Below are 24,668 nucleotides of genomic sequence, written 5' to 3'. Positions count from 1 at the left end.
AATTATAATTCATTAAATATGTTAATTTATTTATTGGTATTTATTTTGAATTAATTGTTAATTAATTGTTAATTGGTAAGTAAATAAAATATAATTGGTAATTCATTTTAATTAATTGATAATTATGTTAATTTTATTAATTTATTTTCTGTTGCGGGTTGTGTGTTTATAGGGGAATAGGGTGGGAAGTAATTTAATTGTAAGTAATTAAATATTTTAATTTATTGTTTTTTTGTTGTACTTTTTTTGTTAATAAATTTTTTGTTAATTGGTAAATAATTTGTATTAATAGGTAATCATTTTTTATAATTAATATTTATTTGTATTTTTAATTGATTAATTATTATATTATATAAAATTGTTAATTACTTTTAATTAATTTGTAATTAGTATTAATATTTAATTTATTTTTATTCATATATGAAGTATTTACTTTCCCTACTGTTGCACTCTCTGGAGTGGGAATAGTAATTTTTACCCTTACACTATCCAACACTTTCCCTACTGTTGCACTCTCTGGAGTGGGAATAGTAATTTTACCCTTACGCTATCCAACGCTTTCCCTACTGTTGCACTCACTGGAGTGGGAATAGTAATTTTTACTTCTACGCTATCCAACGCTTTCCCTACTGTGTCACTCACTGGAGTGGGAATGGTAATTTTTACTCCTACGCTATCCAACACTTTCCCTACTGTTGCACTCTGTGGAGTGGGAATAGTAATTTTTACTACTACGCTATCCAACGCTTTCCCTACTGTTGTACTCTCTGGAGTGGGAATAGTAATTTTTACCCTCCCGCTATCCAACGCTTTCCCTACTGTTGCACTCATTGGAGTGGGAATAGTAATTTTTACCCCTACGCTATCCAACGCTTTCCCTACTGTTGCACTCACTGGAGTGGGAATAGAAATTTTTACCTCTACGCTATCCAACGCTTTCCCTACTGTTGCACTCTCTGGAGTGGGAATAGTAATTTTTACCCTCCCGCTTTTCTCTACTGTTGCACTCACTGAAGTGGGAACAGTAAATGTTATGCCTACGCTATCCAACGCTTTCCATACTGTTGCGCTCTCTGGAGTGGGGATAGTAATTTTTACCCCTACGCTCTCCAACGCTTTCCCTACTGTTGCACTCACTGGAGTGGGAATAGTAATTTTTACCACTATGCTATCCAACGCTTTCCCTACAGTTGCACTCTCTGGAGCAGGAATAGTAATTTTTACCCACCCGCTATCCAATGCTTTCCCTACTGTTGCACTCACTGGAGTGGGAATAGTACATTTTATGCCTACGCTATCCAACGCTTTCCCTACTGTTGCACTCTCTGGAGTGGGAATAGTAAATTGTATGCCTACGCTATCCAACGCTTTCCGTACTGTTGCACTCTCTGGAGTGGGAATAGTAATTTTTACCTCTACGCTATCCAACGCTTTCCCTACTGTTGCACTCTCTGAAGTGGGAATAGTAATTTTTACCCTCCCGCTTTTCTCTACTGTTGCACTCACTGAAGTGGGAACAGTAAATGTTATGCCTACGCTATCCAACGCTTTCCATACTGTTGCGCTCTCTGGAGTGGGATAGTAATTTTTACCCCTACGCTATCCAGCGCTTTCCCTACTGTTGCACTCACTGGAGTTGAAATAGTAATTTTTACTTCTACGCTATCCAACGCTTTCCCTACTGTTGCACTCTCTGGAGTGGGAATAGTAATTTTTACCCTCCTGCTATTCAATGCTATCCCTACTGTTGCACTCACTGGAGTGGGAATAGTACATTTTATGCCTACGCTATCCAACGCTTTCCCTACTGTTGCACTCTCTGGAGTGGGAGTAGTAAATTGTATGCCTACTCTATCCAACGCTTTCCGTACTGTTGCTCTCTCTGGAGTGGGAATAGTAATTTTTTACCCTACGCTATCCAACGCTTTCCCTACTGTTGCACTCACTGGAGTGGGAATAGTAATTTTTACCTCTATGCTATCCAACGCTTTCCCTACTGTTGCACTCTCTGGAGTAGGAATAGTAATTTTTGCCCTCCCGCTATCCAATGCTTTCCCTACTGTTGCACTCACTGGAGTGGGAATAGTAAATTGTATGCCTAAGCTATCCAACGCTTTCCGTACTGTTGCACTCTCTGGAGAGGGAATAGTAATTTTTACCCCTATGCTATCCAACTCTTTCCCTACTGTTGCACTCACTGGAGTGGGAATAGTAATTTTTACCTCTACGCTATCCAACGCTTTCCCTACTGTTGCACTCTCTGGAGTGGGAATAGTAATTTTTACCCTCTCGCTATCCAATGCTTTCCCTACTGTTGCACTCACTGGAGTGGGGATAGTAAATTTTATTCCTACGCTATCCAACGCTTTCCCTACTGTTGCACTCTCTGGAGTGGGAATAGTAATGTTTACCCCTACGCTATCCAACGCTTTCCCTACTGTTGCACTCACTGGAGTGGGAATAGTAATTTTTACTGCTACGCTATCGAATGTTTTCTATACTGTTGCACTCACTGGAGTGGTAATAGTAAATGTAACTCTCCCGCTATCCTACGGTAAAAATATTGTATATTTTTATTAATATTATGTTTAGATATATATATGTATTAAAACATTATTTTTTTTAAGTTACATTAATTATTTATTACTTTTAAGGTTATTTAAGTATTTTAAGTTTGTATAAGTTAATTATATTTATTATTTCATTAATTTTCATTTACTTTTAAGACATTTAAAAAATTCCATATTTTGACTAATTATATTTTTTACAACGATATTTTTGATTCAATATTTTTGTACTTACCTGTTTGGAGATAGGGATTCGATATTTTTGCATTCTATATTTTTTACTCGATATTTTGGTAAGTCTATATTTGTGTTATCGATATTCTTTCAGTGATCCCTCACAGATGCGTCACGTTGTAAACACCCCGCAGCATGGTGGTGGTTTTGCGCCGCCGCTGTGTCACAAAAGTGACGCAACGGCGGTGTAAAAGAGGCGCAAGGGGCTTGTAAATCTGCCCCTAAGAATCCCAAAATTGAGAGCAGATGCCAACTACCATCAACCACAGGCACAATTCAAGCACAGTACTGCTACCATGAAATTATCAAAATCATCAGCAACAGTTACATCAACCACACTTAGGGGCTCATTAGGATCGCGGACGGACTTGAGTCCGTCCGCGACCCCAGAGTAGGAGGGAACGTCCGCATGGGCAGCGGCGTTCCCTCTGTGCAGATTAGGATGTGACCACCAGGGTGGCGGTCACATCCTCTATCTTTAACATTGCGGCGGATGCAGCTTCATGCTGCACCCGCCGCAATGTTAAAAATGCATACATTGCATTTGTATGCAGAAAGCGGCAGGCACCGCGCGGTGCCTGCTGATTTCTGCATACTGCATACAAATGCAGGGGGGTACCAAGGGTACCCCCCATGTACACCCCCCGCCCCCCCTTCACCCAGGGGGCCCGCAACGGGCCCCCGAAGTCAAATTCCGTATGCTTTTCCACAGCGGAAAAGCCGCCGTGGAAAAGCATCTCTTTTAATCTATCCTAATATGGCTGGCGGTGTCTGATAGACACCGCCAGCCATGTTACAGCTTTTCCGCCGCGGTTGTACGTCAACCGCAGCGGAAAACGGTGGTCTGAAGCCAGGACCCACCAGCCATCCTAATGTGGCGGTGGGTCTTTGGTGGGTCCGCAGAGGATTTTCCGCATCCTCCGGGCCGGCGGTGGCTTCCGCCGGCCCGGAGGATGCGGAAAATCCTCCATCCTAATCAGCCCCTAACAGCATATACAACAGGGACTTCAACCTTCTACGTGACGCAAACACCAGGAAAATCACCACACTACACTCTATGACTTACTAATTGTCATCAAAATCATACAGTACAACTAGAATCCTACTTATAGGGGAGGCAACATCTTCACCTAATCATCATCCATGCTATCTAAAAAATAAAACTCACCATCACAACTTCACTGGACACGCAAGTTTGTCATTCCTTTCTTGGTATATTCTACACTGACTAACCATCAATACCGGTCAAGCCTGTAAAACTGTAATATGTGCCTCTAAACACACTCCAATGACATTCCCGAACAAACATTTAAAAAAAAATAGCTACTACTATATCAGGCCACCTGCAGCGAATTTCAAATGCTTTCAACACCCCAGAAAAGTTTATGTTGAAAAAATAAGCCCCAAAGAAGCAGAAATCCACAAAATCAAAAATGTCCACTGCCAGGTTAATCGGATAACTCTCCAAGAGCAACTTTACTATTCACAAACAAGAACATGTGGAACAAAAAAAATCCCAGTATGATCCTACAGTACTGAAAAGACAATGTAACCCATGCAAGAATCTCAACAAAGCTTCCAAAACTGCATACTACACATCTATCTTCAAATAATTCTCAACTAGAAGCGAAGTTATTTTCAAAGCACAAGGACTGCGATGACGTAGTTCAATAAATGTATCCAAGATGTACTAAGGTTAATAAAATACAAATAGACTAAGGTCCTGGAGAGCATGCTACTAATCAAAGATGACAATGCTGTTATATATTGGATTTAAATTGCGAAAGTAAAAGGTTTAAAGCCCTGATTCTGAGTTTGTGTTTGTTTTCTGAGCCCTACACAACCCCGTATCTGGGGAGGGGTTGGAATTCTGAGTTGGGTGTTACTTACTGCATCCTGTAACTACCGATGTGGTAAATACCTCACCCTTTGTTAAATTTCAGCAGGTCAAATTTGCTGGAATTTGATTGGGGAAAACAGAGTAGTATTTACCGTAACGTGGATTTTGGTGTGGTAAGCAACAAAATCCACGTTATTAGACAATAATTTCGGTCCTCTTTTTTGCAAGCAGTAAATTCTGAACCCCATTGATGTTGGATTTTATCAGGTGTGATAAATAGCAACTATTTCTCCACCGAACTCGGAATAAGGGCTTTATTTTAAAGTGATCTGTAAGTTATAAACCCAAAGTTTACAGAAGATATGGTAATGTAAGATATGAAAAATTATGTGAAGAGAATTAAACTATTCTAGATAACAGATGCACTCAAACTGTAGGTGGGTACATTCAGTATGCAACACTGTAAACTGTAGCTTGACAGGCATGCACTAGTGAGATATACAGTGCTCGGTAGCCCTCATGGGATAAGCCTACCTCGCACAAAACAACAATAAATACAAATAAATAAATGATATCAGTTAATGGGTTCTAAACACAGAAAAGGCCTTTGAAAAAACAACTCCAATCTAATTCAGAAATTCACAACACTCATCCTCAGAAATCATTTCTCATAAATTGAACAATGCAAGCGGCTGAAAGGAATCTAAATATAACAAGTCAATGTTCAATATTTCTATGGATCCCATAAGAGTAACCCAACTCTCCTGGGCCAGAGTAAATATAAGCATTTGAGGAATCTGTGGGCATTAACCTAAAATGAAATGGTGATTTCAATGATATTGCTATTAGCCGAGCCCCAAAAGTACACCCCTTGTTCCATCTGCTCTAGTCTCTTAAAAGGAATGAACAATTTCTTATAAAACAGGTCGATCCACCCAGGTTTCAAGGAAGATAATAAACTTAACATTCTACATCATCCATTTTGCCACACCCAAGGACTTCTGCAGGTGTGGCCAAAATGTGCTACTAATTTTAGAAGCTGTGGAGAGCAGGGGCGTCATGAACCCTCTGCTTTAACAGCTAAAGCAGGGTGGTGTCGTTTACGATCCTCTGGCCTCTGCAACGTGGTAGATAAATGCTCATAATTAACATTAATTTTTTTTAATTTCTTTTTTTTATTGGATTTTATTTGGCAGTGGAAAGTTGCAAAATACAAGTACAAAAAGTAATTCATAATGAGAACATAAAGAGGCAAAATAAATGCAGCACCATTTTCACATGAATAGTACAGATTTGGTACCGAGTACAAAATAGCATTGTCCTAAAAAAGAAGGCAAGTTCACATATTTTTTTTTTTTAAGAAGCATAATAAATCAGTTAGATCCAGTTACTAATAGGTGCCCATACTTTTTGACCAAACAGCCTCTTACGCCGGCCTTTGAGTTTATATAACGCATTTTCCAACCGATATACACTTAACAGATTGGATTGCCAATGATAAAAAACCGGAGGATCCACATCCAGCCAGCGTGAGGTGATACAATATCTATACACAGACATAGCTAAAAATAAAAAGCCTTCTTCTTCAATTGTTCTGATACCAACTTGTTCGGCCTGAATTCCCAATATCACTAGTTCTGGTGACAGTACTATTGTTGATTCTAGAATGCTAATGAGGAAACCTTGCACATCTCGTATAAATTGGTTCAGTTTTGGGCATTGAACAAACATATGGATTGAATTAGCAGCAACATATCCACAACGACTACATTTTGTGCCCCCCTTAGCTTGCCATAGCGCCAATTTTGATGGTGTATAGTATAAGTCGAAAACAGCCATAAAATGTTGGCTTTTAAAAGACCCATTGAATAACACCAGACTGGCCATTTCTAAGGATCTAGAAATGTCAACCTCAGCTATTCCGAAGTTCCTTTGCCATTTATCATCAAATAACTTAAGATCGTCTTTTAGTCTATTCAACATCAATTGGTATATTATGCCAATTCTATTTTTCCTGAGACAGCTTTCGAGTACATCTATTTTGTTCATAGAACTGTTATTAAAAAGATTTTTAGACACTATGAAGCTACGGATTTGGAGATATTTAAAGAAATCTCTCCTTGTTAGACTATATTTATCCTGCAAGAACGAGTATGGTACCATTTGCCCATTCTGAAATAGATCCCCAAAAGAACTGATCTTAAGATAATTCCACCTCTGCATAACAGAATCCCCAAAAATTTCGGGGAGCGAGAGATTTTTCAAAAATGGTGTATAATAGTTCAATTTCGGATTAAAACAAAACTTTTTGCTAAATAGTTTCCAAATTTGCCAGGCTGAAATCAAAACTTTAAACTTTGTTTTCTTATAATAACTTGGTTCTAACAATCTCAAAAAGCACTGTCGGACCTCAATTCCTAGCAACATTTCATAAATAGAGGGAGCCATTGCTTCCTCCAAACAAATATCTAGATTGGGCAAAGGCCACAGGATCCCCAGTCAGCGTTGTACTTTTAGATGCTGAAAAAGCTTTTGACAGGGTCTACTGGGGGTTTCTGTGGTCCGTATTGGCTTGGAAAGGGTTTCCTCAAGAATATATCTGTGCAGTTCAAAAGTTATATAATAACCCAAAAGCTGTAATACGTATAGCCACTGGTACATCAGATCCTTTCTCGATCACAAGGGGGACAAGGCAGCGGTGTCCCTGCTCCCACTTGCTGTTCGCGCTTTATATAGAGGCATATTTAAACAGGCTAATAAAAGAACCTAGGATTACCCTGGTCATGCTACATCATGTAGCTCATAAAGTCTTCGCATATGCTGATGATGTGGCAATCGTCACGACAGATGTAGCAACTGCTTTACCTAAAATAATAGAACTCGCCCAAGAATATGGGGAATTCTCCGGATATAAATTAAATATTACAAAGACCCAGCTTTTACATTCAGTTGAAGGCAGACCAGAAAATCTAATATTCGCATCTACAGCGTCTTATCTTGGAGTGACAATCTTTGCTAAAGTTGAAGATATTGTTGGCTTGAATACAGACACCGTATTATTTTCTGTTAATAGGACTCTTGAGAGGCTGAACAATTTACATTTATCATTATACGGTCGTACAAATGTAGTAAAAACAGTTATATTCCCCAAATGTTTCTATTTGTTCCGCCCTATTCCACTTTTGTTTTCCTCTGCCTTTTTTAATAAACTAGAGAGATCCACCTCTAGGTTTATATGGGGATACCGTAGAGTAAGAAGATCTCTGAAATGGTGTACCATGTCTAAATTAAGAGGAGGATTGGGGGTCCCGAACTTTCGACTATACTATTGGACAATCTTTTTAAAGACAATGGGTATTCTAATCTTTCCAGATATTTGTTTGGAGGAAGCAATGGCTCCCTCTATTTATGAAATGTCATAATTAACATTAAGAGGAGGAAAGCTAGAAGGTTTGGCGGAAAAGGTCGAGAAGGATATGCATGAGTTGGTGAAAGGATGGATAGATATGTGGGTGAAAGGATGGGTGGATGAAGGGATGGATGGGTAAAAGGATGGATGGGTCAAAGGACGATTTGATGGGTGGGTGGTCACACTGCTTGGCTTGCTCTGTTTGTGACCAGCGCATTGGTTTTGTGTTTTCCCCCGGCGTCCTGCTCTGCCCTCCCCTCCATTTTGACTCTGTTTGTTGTTGTGCTCCGTCCCCTTCAGCCCGCCCCGCCTCCCAGCTGAGACGCCCTCGCCCCTCCCCCTCCACTTTCCATATATGACAATTGCCCCCGCGCGCAGCGTCCACGCGCAGCGACCGCGCCCAACCCGCGCCGAAGGTGCGCCAAAGGTAAGCCCGTCTACGCCCGTCCGCGCCTGGACCGCGCCCAGCGCCAGACCCCCTGCCCCTCGCGCTGCCCAGCCCTCTCGCATTACCTACGATGCCGCCACCCTCCTAGCCCTTAACCCCGGCCGCGCCCCCAACTGCGTCCAAGCCGCTCCTGGACACACCCATGGCCCGTTCTCCTGCCTCTCCTGCAGATTCATCGGCACCGACAACATCTCCGCTGCGACCACAACACAGACTCCCGACCCCAACCACCTAGAATGCATCCTTCTCAACACCCGCTCGGTCCACAGGCACGCCATTGACCTTTGGAACCTACTAGACACCATCTCCCCTGACGTCGCCTTCCTAACGGAAACATGGATGAACGCTTCCTCCGCCCCTGACATCGCCATTGCCATACCTGATGGCTATAAGATCACACACAAGGACCGCACTGACCATACAGGAGGTGGAATCGCTATCGTCCATAAGAAGTCTATCCGCATCTCGACCAGCTCTGACGCCAACCTCGCTAACTCCGAACACCTTCACTTCCAAATACACATCGACCCCAAGACCACACTCAGAGGCACCCTCCTCTACAGACCACCAGGACCCCGCGCAAAATTCAGTGAAGACATCACGGACTTCATCACCCCACACGCGCTCCCCTCCAAAGACTACATCCTTCTGGGAGACCTCAACTTCCACCTTGAAAAGAGCAACGACCGCAACACCGCCACCCTCCTGGACAACCTAGCCAACCTCGGACTTAAACAATTGGTCACTTCCCCCACCCACATCGCAGGTCACACACTCGACCCCATCTTCACCTCCAGCAACCATGTCTCCTTCAGCCACACTACGGATCTCCTCTGGACTGACCACAGCTGCGTTCACTTCACCTACAACAAACCGAAACCCATTGTCCACCCCCAACCAACTCTACAAAGAAACTGGAACAAAATCACCACGGAGCAGATCTCCACATCGCTCCTTCAAACCTCCCCAGCCCTCTCTTCTAACGCCAACGAAGCCGCATCTAACCTCACCCTTTGGCTATCCAACACCGCCGACACCTTAGCACCAATGAAAAAACGTCAACACACACTTGGCATCAAGAAGGCCTCATGGTTCAACGATGACCTCAAGAAGTCCAAGAAACTGTGCCGCTCCCTTGAAAAGGCCTGGAAAAAAGACCCATCCACCAGCAACAAGGACGCCTTCAAAAGCGCTATCCGTACTCACCACCAACTGATCCGAAAAGCCAAGAAAACAGCATTCAAAGATCGACTTGACAACAACGCCCACAACAGCAAGGAACTTTTCAACATCGTCAAGGAATTTTCCAACCCCTCGGCCAACTCCAACGACATCTCCCCCTCTCAAACCCTCTGCGATTCCCTAGCCTCTTTCTTCCACAACAAGATTGCTGACATCCACAACAGCTTTGACAACCAACCCGGAAGCCAACCCACCCTACCTTCAGCTGACCATCTTCCCCCCGTTAACACCCTTAACGCCTGGAACCCTATCTCCACTGAGGACACCATCCGCCTGATGAATTCCATCCACTCTGGATCCCCCACAGACCCATGCCCTCACCACATCTTCAACAAAGCAGACTCCGTCATAGCTCCTCACCTCCGAGACGTCATCAATTGCTCCTTCAACTCCGCTACCTTCCCAGAAGATTGGAAACACGCTGAACTCACCGCCCTTCTGAAAAAACCAACAGCAGACCCCACCGAACTCAAAAACTACCGCCCCATCTCGCTTCTTCCATTCCCGGCCAAAGTCATCGAGAAAGCTGTCAACAACCAGCTCGCCGCCTTCCTCGAAGCCAACAATTCTCTCGACCCCTCACAATCTGGCTTCCGAGCCAAACACAGTACTGAGACCGCCCTCATCGCAGCAACAGACGACATCCGAACTCTACTGGACAATGGAGACACAGTCGCCCTCATCCTGCTCGACCTTTCTGCAGCCTTCGACACAGTCTGCCACAGCACCCTTTTACAACGCCTCAGAAACATCGGAATCCAAGGAAAGGCACTGGAATGGATCACCTCGTTCCTCACCGGAAGAACCCAGAGAGTCCGCCTCCCACCATTCAAGTCCAAGGCCTCTGAAATCATCTGCGGCGTACCACAAGGATCCTCACTCAGTCCCACCCTCTTCAACGTATACATGAGCCACCTCGCGGCCATCGCCCGCCAACACAACCTCAACATCATCTCTTACGCGGATGACACTCAACTGATCCTATCTCTCACCAAGGACCCCAGCACCGCCAAAACTAACCTTCACGAAGGAATGAAAGAAGTCGCCGAATGGATGAAACAAAGCCGACTGAAACTGAATTCAGACAAAACAGAAGTCCTCATCTTAGGTAAATCCCCCTCTGCATGGGACAACTCCTGGTGGCCGGAAGCCCTCGGAAATGCACCCATCCCGACAGACCACGCACGGAACCTTGGCATCATCCTGGATTCCTCACTATCAATGAACAGACAAGTCAGCGCCGTATCCTCTTCCTGCTTTAACATTCTTCGCATGCTCAGAAAAACATTTCGCTGGATCCCCACCGAAACAAGGAAAACAGTCACCCATGCTCTGGTCACGAGCCGACTGGACTACGGAAACACCCTCTACGCAGGCACCACCGCTAAACTCCAGAAGAAACTACAACGAATCCAAAACGCCTCAGCCAGGCTCATATTAGACATCCCACGCAACGAACACATCTCTGGTCACCTTAAAGACCTCCACTGGCTACCCGTCAATAAGAGGATCACTTTCCGACTGCTCACCCACGCACACAAATCACTCTACGACATCGGTCAGATTGCCTCAACTCTCGACTGTCCTTCTACTCCCCCTCCCGCCAACTTCGCTCTTCCAGCCAAGCCTTCGCCACTGTACCTCGCATCAACAAGACCACCATGGGAGGCAGATCCTTCTCTTACCTGGCTGCCAAAACATGGAACTCACTCCCCGCCTACCTTCGCCTCACCCAGAATCACCTAGCGTTCAGAAAGCAGCTCAAAACGTGGATATTTGACAAATAATCCTCCTCCCCTTCCTAAGCGCCTTGAAACCCTCTGGGTATGTAGTGCGCTATATAAATTTCATGACTTGACTTGACTTGACGTGGGTGAAAGGATGGAGTGATGAATGAGCAAAAGCATGAGTGTGTAAAAATATGGCTGTGTGGTAAAAGGATGGATGGATAAATGAGTGAGTGAAAGGATGGGTGGATTAATTGGTGAAAGGCGGGTTGCATGTGCAGGTAAAATGATAAGTGGATGCAGTGGGTGACAGAATGCGCAGATGTGTGGATGAAACTATGGCAGAGTAAAGGGAAACCTTAGAGCACGGGTACTCATAGTACGGCCCACGGGTCGCCTGTGGCCCGGCAAGCCTTCCTTGGCCATCGTGCCTGTGTTTTTTTTATTGATTTTTTCAGAGTGTACGCAAACACTGCCGGTTGTAACAGCGCGACTCTGAGAGACTCTGCTATGTGGGGGCCCGGCGATTCCAGTAATAGTCAGAGTGGAGATGCAGGGGGCTAAGAAGAGGTGAAATACAACAAGGCCTCATTAACAAGTAAATGGTCTTTTAAAGACCTGTGAAGTACTCGGTGCAGCTGTGTGTGTGACCGGGAACCTGTCTCAGCCGGGGCTGACACACACATGGGGTGAGGTGACAGAGGGAGGGAGACAGCGGTGAACAGAGGGAGGGAGACAGAGAGAGAGGGAGGAAGAGAGAGGGAGACAGAGAGGGAGGGTGACCAAGGGATACAGAAGGAAGGAGTCAGGGGGAGACAGAGGGATGGAGAGGGAGACACAGAGAGAGGGGGATAGAGAGAGGGAGAGGGAGACACAGAGAGAGGGAGACAGAGAGAGGGAGAGGCAGACAGATGGAGGGCGAGAGAGGGACGGAAACAGAGGGTGACAGACAGAGGGAGGGAGACAGAAAGGGAGACAGAGGAAGAGGGAAGGAGACAGAGGGTGTGAGGGAGAGGGAGACAGAGGGACGGAGAAAGAGAGAGAGGGATAAAGAGAGAGGGAGACAGAGGGAGGGAATTAGGGGGGACAGAGGGAGGGAGAGGGAGACAGAGAGGGGGAAACATAGAGAGGGAAAGAGAGAGAGAGATATAGAGGGAGACAGACATAGGGGGACAGAGGGAGGGAGACAGGGAGACAGACAGAGGGAAGGAGACAGAGGGTGTCAGACAGAGGAAGACAGAAGGAGACAGACAGAGGGAAGGAGACAAATAGAGGGAGGAGGGCGACAGAGAGAAGGAGACAGAGGGACGTAGACAGAGGGGCGGAGGCAGAGGGACGGAGGCAGAGGGACGGAGACAGAGGGAGACAGAGAGAGAGAGACAGATGGAGCGAGACAGACAGAGGGAGACAGAGATAAGTGAGCAAAAGGATGAGTGGGTAAAAAGATGGCTGTGTGGGTAAAAGGATGGATGGATAAATGAATGAGTGAAAGGATGAGTTGATTAATTGCTGAAAGGAGGGTTGGATGTGCAGGTAAAATGATGAGTGGATAAGTGGGTGACAGAATGCGCAGATGGGTGGATGAAACCATGGCAGCGTAAAGGGAAACCTTAGAGCATGGGTACTCATAGTATGGCCCACGGGCCGCCTGTGGCCCGGCAAGCCTTCATTGGCGGCCCGGGGACCTTGCAGACATCGTACCTGTGTTTTTTACTTATTTTTAAAGAGTGTCCACAAAAACTGGCGGTTGCAGCAGCGCGAATGAAAGACTGTGCTCTGTGGGGGCCCGGCGATTCCAGTAATAGTCAGAGTGGAGATGCAGGGGGCTAAGAAGAGGTGAAATACAACAAAGCCTCATTAACAAGTAAATTGTCTTTTAAAGACCTGTGAAGTACTCGGTGCAGCTGTGTGTGTGCCCAGGAAGCTGTCTCAGCCTGGGCTGACACACACATGGGGTGAGGTTACAGAGGGAGGGAGATGGAGGGAGAGAGGGAGATGGAGGGAGGCAAAGGGAGGGAGGGAGAGGGAGACAGAGGGAGGGAGACAGAGGGTGACAGAGGGAGGGAGACAGAGAGCGGGAGATAGAGAGAGGGAGAGGGAGACAAAGAGGGAGGGTGACCAAGTGATACAGAAGGAGGGAGTCAGGGAAGACAGAGGGAGGGAGACAGAGAGAGGGAGACAGAGAGAGACAGAGGGAGAGGGAGACACAGAGAGAGGGATACAGAGAGAGAGGGAGACAGGGGGAGACAGGCAGAGGGAGGGAGAGAGAGGAACAAAAACAGAGGGTGACAGGCAGAAGGATGGATACAGAGGGAGGGAGACAGAGGGAGGGAGACAGGTGGAGAGGGAGACAGAGGGAGAGGGGAAGGAGGCAGTGGGAGTGAGGGAGAGGGAGACAGAGGGAGGGAGACAGAGGGTGACATAGAGAGGGAGAGAGAGAGAGAAAGAGAGAGGGAGACAGAGGGAGAGAGTCAGGGGGAGACAGAGGGAGGGAGAGGGAGACAGAGATGGGGAAGCAGAGAGAGAGAGATAGAGGGAGACAGACGTAGGGAAGGAGACAGATAGAGGGAGGAGGGTGACAGAGGGAAGGGGACAGAGGGACAGAGACAGAGGGACAGAGGTGGAGGGACGGATACAGAGGGAGACAGAGAGAGGGAGACAGAGGGAGGGAGACAGACAGAGGGAGACAGAGGGAGGGAGACAGAGAGAAAGAGAGACAGAAGGAGACAGACAGAGGGAGAGAGACAGAGAGTTGGAGACAGAGAGAGGGAGACAAAGAGAAGGAAAACAAAGAGAGACAGACAGAGGGAGGGAGACAGAGGGACAGGGAAAGAGACAGAGGGACGGAGACAGAGAGAGATAGAGGGCGACAGATAGAGGGAGGGAGACAGACAGAGGGAGGGAGACAGAGGGAGAGGGAGGGAGACAGAGAGAGGGAGACAGAGAGAGGGAGACAGAGGGAGGGAGACAGAGGGTGCAGAGGGAGGGAGACAGAGAGACAGGGGGACGGAGAGAGGGAGACAGAGAGAGACAGAAGGAGAGAGTCAGGGGGAGACAGAGGGAGGGAGTCAGGGGGAGACAGAGAGGGGGAGACAGATGGAGAGAGACAGAGGGAGAGGAGGACAGAGAGAGGGAGCCAGAGAGAGGGAGACAGAGAGAGGGAGACAGAGAGAGGAAGACAGAGAGAGGGAGACATAGAGAGGGAGGGAGACAGAGGGAGGGAGACACAGGGTGACAGAGGGAGACAGAGAGAGGGAGGGAGACAGAGAGGGAGGGAGGCAGACAGAGGGAGGGAGAAAGAAGGGGAGGGTGGGAGGCAGAAGAATGGAGGGAAAGGGAGGGAGGGAGGAAGAGGGAGGGAGACAAAGGGTGACAGTGGGAGGGAGAGGGAGGGAGACAGAGAGGGAGGGAACAGAGAGAGGGAGACAGAGAGAGAGAGGGAGGGAGACAGAGAGAGAGAGGGAGGGAGACAGAGAGAGGGAGTGAGACAGTCAAAGTGAGTGTGACAGAGGGAAAGAGGGAGGGAGAGAGAGAGGGAGAGAGAGAGAGAGAGGGAGAGAGAGAGAGAGAGAGAGCGAGAGAGAGATGTGTGTATGCTGGGTCTGGTGGCTCAATGGATGAAGGCATCCGCTGCAGGGACCTGTGTTCAACCTCATGGTCACAGATTTTTTTTTTGCTCTAGCCCCACCCCCCTCCCCCACTGACCCGCACCCACCGGTGCGGCCCTCAGTGACAAACCACACTGTAAATTTGGCCCCCGAGAGAAAGTTTGTGAGTACCCATGCCTTAGAGGATATATAGATCGGTGAGTGAATAAAAGGATGGCACAGTAAATGGAAATCTGAGCGGTTGGGTAAGTGGGTGAATGGATGGCAGAGCAAATGGAAGTCTGAGGATGTGTGGATCGGTGGGTGAAAGGATACCAGAATAAATGGAAGTCTGAGAGGATGAATGGGATGGTGAAAGGATGGCAGAGTTAATGGAAATTTGAGCGAATGGATGGATGAGTGGGTGAAAGGATGGCAGAGTAAATGGAAATCTTAGATTAGGGATAGATGGCATAGTAAATGGAAATCTGAGAGGATGGATGGATGAATGTACAAAATGATCAAGTGGTGGATTAAAGACTTTATTGAAGTATGGGTAAGTCACATGATTGATGGAAGGGTTTATGGATGGATGCAGGCATAGATGATGGATGTGTGAATGTATGAATGAAATAGCCAACAGATGGAGAGGAGTTGGCCTAACAGCTAGGGCGATCGACCTCGAATCTGGGTACCTGGGTTCGACTCTTGGCAATGATGCAGAACATCCTGTGATTCTGGGCAAATCGCTTAATCTCCCTGTACCTAACAAAAAACAAATGTGTCCTCGTGTAATGCAACTGGTGCTATGTAAAGCGCTCTGATACCGATTCGGGTCGAGTTCGCGCTATATAAAACTTTGACAAATAAAATAAATAAAATGAAATGGATGGAATAGTGAAAGAGTTATTGATGGATAAAAGAATGAATATATGTCAGAATATAAAGGTGAAATGGTGGATATCAGCAGGTAAATGGAATGGTGAAAAGATAGCTGGACAGATGCTTGGATACAAAAGACAAGGGTGCTCTTCTCTGGAAGTTCAGGCTCTCTTGCTTTGCTTGCTTAGGGTATTTTCATTTTCTAGCAGCTCCCTTGGTGGGGAGGAAGGTGAACCTGAGTTTGGTCACAATTGGGAAGAAGCTGAGCGGGGGATGAGATGAGTGTGGGTGGAGCTGGTGTGCCTCCAAGCAAGGCACTCACTAGGAACAATTCACACCTACATGTAATACAACACAAGGTATGTCTTTGCCAATTGCCTTAAGCAGCATATCATGGTTCTCTGCCTATCTCCTCACCAAGGGCCTGATATAGAGGTCAGTGGAGGGTTAATCTGCCACAAAGGTGACATTGGAGTGTCGTAGAATGGAGTGTTGTAGAGTAGAGTGGCACAGAGTAGGGTGTCATAGAATAGATTGGCATAGAGTAGAGTGGCTTAAGGAGAAGTGTTGCAGAGTAGAGGGGAGTAGAGTTGAGTGTTGTGGGTTGTCATAGAGTGGAGTGCAGTAGAGTAAAATAGAGTGGAGTGCATATAGTGGAAGAGCTCAAGTGGAGGGGAATACAGTGGAAGGTCTCTGAGTGGAGAAGAATTTCATAAAGTGGAGTGGAACAGAGTGTCATAAAGTGGAGTAGAGGTGAGTAGTGGAGCAGAGTGGAATAATGTGTTGTGGAGTGGAGTAGAGCACAGTGAAGTGGTGTAGAGTGAAGTGGCATAGAGTGGAGTGCCATTGAGTGGACTCCCATAGAGTTTAGTGCCATGAAATGGCATAGAGTAGAGTAGCCTATTTATTTATTTATTTATAGCATTTGTAGAGCGCTTCTGCAACCCTACGGGCATCCTGGCGCTGTGTACATATTGCTGAAAATACTGTGCATCAGAGGAGGGGGATAGTATAAAGTTCTGGTGAGATTAAACTTTGGGGAAGAGCCATGTTTTCACCTTTTTACGGAAAGCCATCAGTTCGTCTGTTTTCCTGATGTCGATAGGCAATTTGTTCCACAGATGGGCTGCGGCTATGCTGAAGGCTCTGCCACCGTAGGTGGCTTTCCTGATCCTGGGTATGCTTATCAGGTTGGAAGATGAGGAACGGAGGGGCCGTGTGGGTATATACCATTTGAATTTCTTTTGAAGTGGTCGGGGGCCCATTCCGTGTACTGCCCTAAAGACAATGCAGAGGGATTTAAAGCAGATCCTTTGATGTACAGGTAGCCAGTGAAGATCGGCTAGAGCGAGGGTGGTAGAGGATCTTCGCTCTCGGGAGAGTGCCAGCTTCGCTGCTGCCGCCTGGATGCTTTGCAGTCTGGAGATCAAATAGGCCGGGGATTCCAGAAGCAGAGCATTACAGTAATCCAGGCGGCTGAGAATGGTGCTCCTAACTATGGTGGTTCTGACCTGCGCTGGTAAGAGGGGTAGCAGCTTTCGCAGTCCTCTCATTAAAGCAAAGCAGCTACTCATCTGCTTGTTGACATTGGTCTCTAAGCTCAGACAGTCGTTAAAGCTGACTCCGAGATTCTTCACTGATTTCACTGGGGTTAATGACTCCCCCGAGTCCAAGGGCCAGAAATCGGTGGGTAGTCTGCTGGTAATTCTGCCAACTGCGCAGTGCATTATTTCCGTTTTATCACTATTAAATTGTAGTGAGTTCTGGTTTAGCCAGAGTGTCAGTTCTGCCATGCAGGTATGGAAAGCCGTGAGTGAGTTGGCCTGGGCACCATCAAGGGAAATCATCAGCTGCGTGTCGTCCGCATAGTTGATCACGCTAATACCGTGGGCCTTGATAATGCCCAACAGGGGTTGCATATATATATTAAAAAGTATCGGACTGATTGCGGACCCTTGTGGGACGCCATGTGGGACTTTAACAAATCCCGACTGATATGGGGGGATGGCTACTGCCTGCCATCTGTCTTTTAAATAGGAGTGAAACCAATCGAGCGCCACTCCGCCGATTCCAATGTTTTTTAGTCTTGTCAGCAGGATGTCGTGGCTCACCGTATCGAATGCGGCGGACAGGGCCTAGAGTGGAGTAGAGTGTCATATAGTGAAGTGGCATAGAGCAGAGTAGAATGGAGTATAGTAGTGTGTCGTTGAGTGGAGTGGCCTAGAGTGGAGTGTAAAGTGGTGTGACATAGAGAAGAGTGCTGTACAGTGGAGTGTCGCAAAGTGGAGTGCCGTAGAGTGGAGAGGAGTAGAGTGGAGAGGCGTAGAGTTAAGGGGCATAGAGTGGAATAGAGGGCCGTAGAGTGGAGAGGCGTAGAGTGGTAGTGCACTTCCAATTACAGACAACACATTTTCAATTAAAATGACCATTATATTTCACCAGACATACAACTTTACTGATAAAGCTATGCAGCACACAAAGGATAATGTGGGGAAATGGCATCACCTGGTGATTTGTTTAGATTGTATTCAAATATTTGTTTTCACCACACTTCAGAATTACAAAAAGGTGCTTTATTTGTACATTCCTAATTTTGATATATTCTGAAATATTTACACATTTAATTTACAGACATTTAAATGTTGCTGTGTGCTAGAAAAAAGTTTTTCATTTTACATCCCAAGATTGTCATATAAGTCCTCTAACTTTGAGGTGAGAGAAAGAAAAGTAAACATCAAGCTCCTCGGAATACAGAGCCTGACATTTGACCTCTGTGTTTGAATGAACAGCAAATGTGAAAAGACAATAACAAAATGTTTAGGCCTGTTTACAGAAAGCGAGCATTCGTGGAAGAATACTGCAAACAGGCTATACTCCATGGGTTGGACTAATTCATGCTAGACAGCCTAAAACAAATACAGCCAGCAAATAGAAAACAAGCAAATGTGAGTTACAAACCACAAAGCCACTGGTAAGCAATGGGAGGAATACATTCTCACGTCAGCTTTCAGAATGTCCCCAAGAAGTCTGAAGTAAATAATATAGCTGCGCTGTGTGGTAGGCTTCAACATTTACAAGAAAAAAGTACGACTCTTGCTGCACCTTTATAGAGGAAAATAAGAAGTGTGCATAGACTCGTAATGGTTATTCATGCTTCCCAGATTTGCCAATTCAGCAAGGCAGTTCTGAATGACAAGTGAGCTTATATTTATAGGCCTTTTATAGAACTGTACAGAAGCACTCGCAACCTACCTACCATTTTGATAAGTAGCTTCTATTAACGTATTTAAATGTGTATTTAAAAGTGTAGTGGTGTGGCTCACTGGTTAGAGGCGGCAGACCCAGAAGCAGAGAACAGCCGGGACCAGGATTCAATTCCCGACGTGGCAGGGTCGTGGACCAGGGTCAGCGGACTCGATAATTCTCGCCTCGGTGCCTACTCTAACCAGGGATCACACTCGGCAACTCTGGGCATTAGCTTGCCTAATCTCTACAACGGCCCCCCACATTCGCCGGGGATGCCTGGTTTCACCTTGGAGATACCCAGTAGGGACCATCTCACAGGGATAGCCAGGACAGGTTCCCCAGCGGTCTATAGCGCCAGGACGCCTCAGGGCAGCAGTGCGCTTTACAAGACCACATACATTACATTACATTAAATGTTTTCTTTTTGATCTTGGACCCTGAAGACAAAGGTTCAAATCTAAGTTTCAAAATTTTTAATTGTGGGAAAAAAAGTAAGCCCCACTCTTTATACCAAATTGCAAACGTCTGTCATACAAAATGTGTAATGGTAAAACTAAGGACGGTTCAATTTACTGTCTAATAACGTTCTAATAACAAGTTTATGCCCCCCACATCCTCATCACATTCTGTCTTTTTCAATCTGGCTTCAACACTCCTTGCTCACAATATGCTTTTTTCCACTGAACTTCATATTCCTGCTGTTATGTCTTCTCTGTAATACCCCGTATTGTGCCAATGAGTTAGGATGAAACTATATCAAATACGAAATTCCGAACATACAATAAAAAAAACATAGGGTTGCTCATTCTCAAATTAACACACACATATGAACAAACACACTCTCACATTCGCTTTCTCTCTCTCATTGGCCAGTAGGTGCATCATCCCATCAAAATAGTGTATTGTCTTTAAATCCTGCGACTGGCACATTACAAACACTTTACAGGAGCAGACACTCATCCTGCTGACCCAGTTCATTGGAATCAGAGCCTGTGGCCAGCAGGGGCCGGTTTACACAGCAGGTGCAGGAGGCGCAATAACCCACCAAACTAGCTCTCCTTTGTTGTAGTCTGTGGCAGAGCACTGTAGCAGACTCCTAGCTATCTCATTGCCCCTGAAGACTCAAATCAGAAAGTGTAACTATTTGCCTGTCATATGCCCAATTGACTCTATACGGTGCCATGCTCCCTCAAACTCTTTTCAAACAGAGCCCTCAGTTGTTAGAGACATTTGAAGGAAGTGAATTATGTTTAGAGTGCATTTCTCCCTCCTCCTACCACCACCCTTGACCCTCATAACCCTCCCAGCCCGCCGCGATGCCTGCCCTACTCCAATGTACCTTCGTTTTTTGAGGGGACACGTTGATTTTCGGGGAATCCCAGGCTGAATTTCAATGACTAAAATACGCCCCTGGCGCCAAGTTTAAAATAATGACGGTGATTTGAATCCTGCGGCCACCATGACCAGGACGGGACAATTGTCTTCGCGGCGGGTGTGAAGGAGGGGCTAGATAGAGGCTACGATCTGGTGTCGACGTAGAAGGCTGATTCCTAATGGGCCCGAAGGTATAAGGTGCAGGGGCTTAGCGCAGCCACCTACCCGCGGTGAAGGGTGCAGGGGGGGGGGGGGGGGGGGCGAGAGGGTCGGATCAAATTGGGGCAATCCTTCAGAGCGGGCAAACACTTCAGAGCCTCAGAGGGGCCACATTCCAACAAGGACAGGAAGGCATAATACACAATCTAACATCTGAGATTGTCCCGCAATCTGCACTGCAGTTAATAATACTTCAATAAAATGAATTTCCCAGCATTATGAAAAATTGCATTTGCATCTTTCCCACTTGTTTTATTGTCAAATACTTTGGCACAGAAACTTGGGATGTGATAGCAAAATAAATTATGTAAATGAATAGATACGTCAATGTTAAGAATGTAAACCGTCTTTCGTTGTGCGCCTAAGGTTCCTACAATTTACGATATTCACAAAAACGTTTAGGATACAAAGGCGGAGTGTCTGGTGTTACCTGCCGACTCGAGTCTGCCAGCCACAGCTCCCCTTCCTGGCACGCAGCAGTACAGAGCAGTGCAAGCCTGCGCGCGGACTCTGGACTCCGCAGCCAATCGATAGCAGGTCGCAGCCTCTGCCCTCTGCCCTGCAGCAGTAAACAGAGAAGTAGCGCGGCCAGGTACGTGGCGAGGGCAGAGCACGCAGCGGCAGGCCAGTGCCACCATCAGGCAGCCTTGAAACATGAGTAGCCCTACTCACTATAGCTGCTGGGAGAAGTATTCCAAGGGGGACTATTTCTCTGAGGCTCCTAGTTATGGCACTAGGCACAACAAGCATTTGCAATGCAACGGTTTCGCCTTTGGAAAATTTAGAGCTATTGGCATTGTAAATGACAAAATTTGTATTTATGTGTTGGTTTTGAAAACAGATAAATAAATGGCATTGTCATTTACATTGCCAATAGCTTAATCTCTCGCAAATGTGAGACCTATTGTACCCTACGGACGAGCTCAGCAGACAGCAATTACTACCACACACACCCAGAGCCACGCACACACCCAGAGCCACACACACACCCAGAGCCAGGCACACACACCCAGAGCCAGGCACACACACCCAGAGCCAGCCACACACACACACCCAGAGCCACACACACACACACACACACACACACAGAGCCACACACACCCAGAGCCGCACACACACACACACACACCCAGAGCCACACAAGCACCCAGAGCCACACACACACTCCCAGAGCCACACACACACACACACACACCCAGAGCCACACCCACCCACCCAGAGCCACACACACCCACCCAGAGCCACACACACACTCAGGAGAGCAAGCACAGCGAGGGGGCAGGGAAGCAAGCACAACGAGAGGGCAGGGAAGCAAGCACAGCAAGGGGGCAGGGAAGCAAGCACAGCAAGGGGGCAGGGAAGCAAGCACAGCGAGGGGCCAGGGAAGCAAGCACAGCGAGGGGGCAGGGAAGCAAGCACAACGAGGGGGCAGGAAAGCAAGCACAGCCAGGTGGCAGGGAAGCAAGCACAGCCAGGTTGCAGGGGAGCAAGCACAGCCAGGGGAAGGGGAACCAGGGGGCGGGGGAGCAAGCACAGCCAGGGGGCGGGCAAGCAAGCACAGCCAGGGGGCAGGGAAGCAAGCACGGGCAGGGAAGCAAGCACAGCCAGGGGGCAGGGAAACAAGCACAGCTAAGGGGCAGGGAAGCAAGCACAGCCAGGGGGCAGGGAAGCAAGCACAGCCAGGGGGCAGGGAAGCAAGCACAGCCAGGGGGCAGGGAAGAAAGAACAGCCATGTTTCCAGTGCTTGGCTATTCTGAACAAACCATTGGTATCCGGCCTGCCACTCAAACGAAAACAACTCCCAGAATACCTTAAATAGCTCAATGAAACCTCAGAAGTAGAAACATTATTACACCCATTCCTATGAAGCTCTTCACCCACTCTCCACTAATCTGTTTGAATCCTCAATCATGAGTCAGTGCGAAGAGTCAACAAACAAAGAACAATTTACTAGAATACATGTTCTAGATGTAGAATTAAGGATGACAACCCTGAGTCAATGCAGAGTCAGAGACAAAAAAGTCCCTGGAATAGATGCTACATGCACCAGATGCAGAATAACGAAGGTCAGCGCTAATAGTTAATTTAGTCACAAGGGAGACATAGCAGACACTGGCAGGTCTAGTTCACTGGCAAGAACGTGCCCAGACATTAATGCAACACAGCATATGGAGTGTGGCGATCTGTCCCTAGATCGAGCCAGAACAAAGATGGCGGCTACTGCTCATGCGCAATGCAGCTGCAATAGAACTACTCCACGGCCCGACCAAACCATTAGAGAGGAACATTCTGCGCCGTGCAACTATGGAAAGCGCCTTTAAAGCATATGAACATAACTGTAAAACTTGATGACTCAACTAGCTCCGTGTGTACTGTAAAATTAAGACATGTATATTGAAAAACAGTTGAGAAGTCTTGTCCAGGCACGCAACGTGCCACCCACAACGCAGCTTTCGCCAGTTATATATTTCCATTCGAGAGCTTTAAATCCAAAGGCTGGCACGAGGATCGTCTTATGGGGCTATACAATAAAACGAAGAGGTAGCAAATCTGTAGTTGGGTCTCCTTTCATTACCCTCAACGTACCCGTTCTTCATGTCTACCTCCAGGAGCCTGCCATAGCCGCCGAAGAAGCGCTGGATGTCCTTCTCCCGAACCTGGTAGCTTAATCTGCCAATGTAGATGCGCGGCATCCTGGATTCAAGAAAAGATTCGAGCTCCATGTATAACCTAGTAGGTCCAGGCAGCTCGTCAGCTTCCAAACCTCCGCAGCCTGTAAGAAGACGACACAATAGCCTTGCAGCGCGTTTTACTGCAACGTCTGACGTCACACCTAGACGGAGGGAACGTATCACGCAGTGAGCCCTAACTAGAGACGTGGAAATAGGACGGTCTTTGTGTAAAATGCCGCGTACCCATTCCAATCTACATAATAAATATGTACCGTGTTGTGTTCGTTTCCACGTAGCTAGTCGCGGAACCCAAAATGTATTAAAGCGTCCAAAAGATGATATAGGGCGCCAGCTGTATCTTAGTTTTTCAGAAAAATATTTTGTAATGTCTTCAGAGGTACTGCGCCTCACTCCCCTACTCTTCGGCTAATTGTTTCTTTTACGGATCTCTCCACAGCCTCATTAAAAAACCGCCAGGGTGGGTTGCGGGGCTGCGGGGGAGAGCGGACACGTCCATCCCGGCACAGACACGTAAGGAATGACAAAAACATGACTTGCCCCAAAAAAAATAAAAAAACACCGCCCACCACCGCAATGACGTTGTTAAAGGGGCGGAGAGCGAAAAAATCGCCAGAACGCCCACGAATCTGCTCCGACAATTACGGACAGCTCTCTCTTCCCATGGCTAGCCTCCATTTATGGAGCTAGCCAATGGAAGCGACAGGCGGGACAAAGCCCCGTACTGCTAAAACATAAGATTTCGCCTGCGCGAACACTGAAAACCTAAAAAATGGCAACTAAGCCTGGCACGCGGAATCACACTCATTTTGTGTAAGTCGATTCACTAAATGCAAGGGGTAACAGGAGGGGAACTGCACATTACTCCTGGAATTGAACAATAAAATCCCCCATTAGCTCATAAACTGTGGGTCAAGGTGTGGCAGAGAAAATGTGGTGGAGTCACATGGGGGGAGCTTGAAAAGCAGAGTCTGAAAGTCAACTCATGCATTAATTAAAAAGAAAATTACTGCCACAAAATTAGTAACAAGGGCATAGGTGACAGTAAATCTGCTGGAGCTAGCCTAATTGGCCACAAAGAGGCTGCATTTTAAAATATCTGACAGGCTTAAGCCATCTGCTGCAGAGATTTTTTGTGTGTCTGTCAATTTTGAGGAGATTATATTAGCGGCAAGGTAACTTTAAGGTTAAAACAATTCTAGG

The 24,668-nt window shown here is 46.6% G+C and overlaps 1 protein-coding gene across 1 annotated transcript in view; it reads right to left on the bottom strand.

Moving 5' to 3' along the window:
• The window catches only part of ATP7B (ATPase copper transporting beta), a 539,299-nt gene extending 518,008 nt beyond the window's left edge, over positions 1-21,291 (bottom strand). Inside the window, exon 1 of the mRNA XM_086935040.1 lies at positions 21,206-21,291. The gene's annotated coding sequence lies outside the window, so the exon portion shown is untranslated. The remainder of the gene's footprint in view (positions 1-21,205) is intronic.
• Positions 21,292-24,668: the final 3,377 nt, after the last annotated feature.

The sequence above is a fragment of the Lissotriton vulgaris genome, chromosome 8 (genome assembly GCF_964263255.1).
Source record: "Lissotriton vulgaris chromosome 8, aLisVul1.2, whole genome shotgun sequence".
In the NCBI taxonomy this organism is placed as follows: domain Eukaryota; kingdom Metazoa; phylum Chordata; class Amphibia; order Caudata; family Salamandridae; genus Lissotriton; species Lissotriton vulgaris.
The sequence above is the reverse complement of the archived record's forward strand: the minus strand, read 5'-3'. Positions and strand labels throughout refer to the sequence as shown.